The sequence below is a fragment of the Arachis hypogaea genome, chromosome 15, assembly GCF_003086295.3.
Source record: "Arachis hypogaea cultivar Tifrunner chromosome 15, arahy.Tifrunner.gnm2.J5K5, whole genome shotgun sequence".
NCBI classification, from domain to species: Eukaryota; Viridiplantae; Streptophyta; class Magnoliopsida; order Fabales; family Fabaceae; genus Arachis; species Arachis hypogaea.
The window spans coordinates 69,119,884-69,121,874 of record NC_092050.1 but is presented as its reverse complement, the minus strand read 5'-3'; the positions used below and the strand labels follow the sequence as shown (position 1 = coordinate 69,121,874).

The 1,991-nt window shown below is 36.5% G+C and overlaps 1 non-coding gene across 1 annotated transcript; it reads right to left on the bottom strand.

Moving 5' to 3' along the window:
• Positions 1 to 217: 217 nt before the first annotated feature.
• LOC112752792 (small nucleolar RNA R71) lies at positions 218 to 325 on the bottom strand. The gene has a single exon (XR_003177208.1). It is a non-coding gene; the product is annotated as a small nucleolar RNA R71 (small nucleolar RNA).
• Positions 326 to 1,991: the final 1,666 nt, after the last annotated feature.

Genomic DNA, 1,991 nt, shown 5'->3' with positions numbered 1-1,991 from the left:
AGATCCTTTTCAGTTCTTAACTGAATTCTTGCAGATCTGTGACACTGTTAAGACCAATGGAGTTGATCTCGAGGTCTACAGCCTTATGCTTTTCCCGTTTGCTGTAAGAGACAGAGCTAGAATATGGTTGGATTCTCAACCTAAAGATAGCCTGAACTCTTGGGATAAGCTGGTCACGGCTTTCTTAGCCAAGTTCTTTCCTCCTCAAAAGCTTAGTAAGCTTAGAATGGATGTTCAAACCTTCAAACAGAAAGAAGGTGAGTCCCTCTATGAAGCTTGGGAGAGATACAAGGAACTGACCAAAAAGTGTCCTTCTGACATGCTTTCAAAATGGACCATCCTGGATATATTCTATGATGGACTGTCTGAATTATCTAAAATGTCATTGGACCATTCTGCAGGTGGATCCATTCACCTAAAGAAAATTCCTATAGAAGCTCAAAAACTCATTGACATGGTTGCAAATAACCAGTTCATGTACACTTCTGAAAGGAATCCTGTGAGTAATAGAACGCCTATGAGGAAGGGAGTTCTTGAAATTGATACTTTGAATGCCATATTGGCTCAGAATAAAATATTGACTCAGCAAGTCAATATGATTGATAAACCACTATTTCATGGTTTATCTTGTGCTCAATTGAGTGAATTTTATCAACTCTTTACCCACTTATTCATACTATTTGCAAGGTTTTACATTTGCCTTCCTAATTATGTGCTTTGATTGAAAACATGTTTTCTATGGTTTTAAATTACTTATTATTAATCCTCTCTTGTTACCATTAGATGCCTTGATATATGTGTTAAGTGATTTCAGAGATTACAGGGCAGGAATGGCTCAGAGGATGGAAAGGAAGCATGCAAAAGTGGAAGGAATACAAGGAGTTGGAGAAATTGCTAAGCTGTCCAGCCTAACCTCTTCGCACTCAAACGGCTATAACTTTAGCTACAGAAGCTCAAATGATGCGGTTCTAATTGCGTTGGAAAGCTAATGTCCGGGGCTTCGATTTGATATATAATATGCCATAATTGCCCTGACGATAGGCGACGTCAACGCGTGCTCTACGCGGACGCGTCGCAGTGACGAAAAACCAGCGTGGCAGATTTCGCAACCAGCGATTTCTGGGCTGTTTCTGACCTAGTTTTCGGCCCAGAAAGCACAGATTAGAGGCTATAAAGTGGGCGAATGCATTCATTCATAAAAATAAGCTTTCATATTCACAATTATTAGAATTTAGATGTAGTTTTTAGTGAGAGAGGTTCTCTCCTCTCTCTTAGGATTAGGATTTAGGATTTCTTTTAGTTTTAGGAGTGACTCTCAATCCCAGGTTCAATGTTCTTTTTATTTATTTTCCTAATTTAATTTATGAACTCTTCCATGTTACATTTGATATCTTTATTAGTGCTAATTGAGGTATTTCAGAATTATGATTGCTTTATTTTATTTATTATATAAATAATTTGAATTTTTCCCTTTTGGCTTTGGTTGAGTCATTGGAGACACTTGAGTTATCAAACTCATTGTTGATTGAAAATTAGAATTCTTCAAGAATTAATTCAGGTTCCAATAACTCTAGCCTTTCCCAAGGAAAGACTAGGACCTGAGGAATCAGAATTAATTCATCCACATAACTTACCTTCATAGTTAGAGGTTAACAAAGTGGGAGAAAAATCCAATTCTCATTACAATTGATAAGGATAACCAGGATAGGACTTCCAGTTATAATACCTTGCCAAGAATTTATTTTATTATTGTTATTTTATTTTTCTTATCATTCAACATACTGCTTCCTTACTTTCTAAAACCCCTAATTTACAAGACTCATAACAAATAATAAGAACATACCTCCCTGCAATTCCTTGAGAAGACGACCCGAGGTTTAAATACTCGGTTATCAATTTCAAAGAGGTTTGTTACTTGTGACAACCAAAACGTTTGTATGAAAGGACTTTTGAAGGTTTAGAAACTATACTTGCAACGAAGATTTATCCGC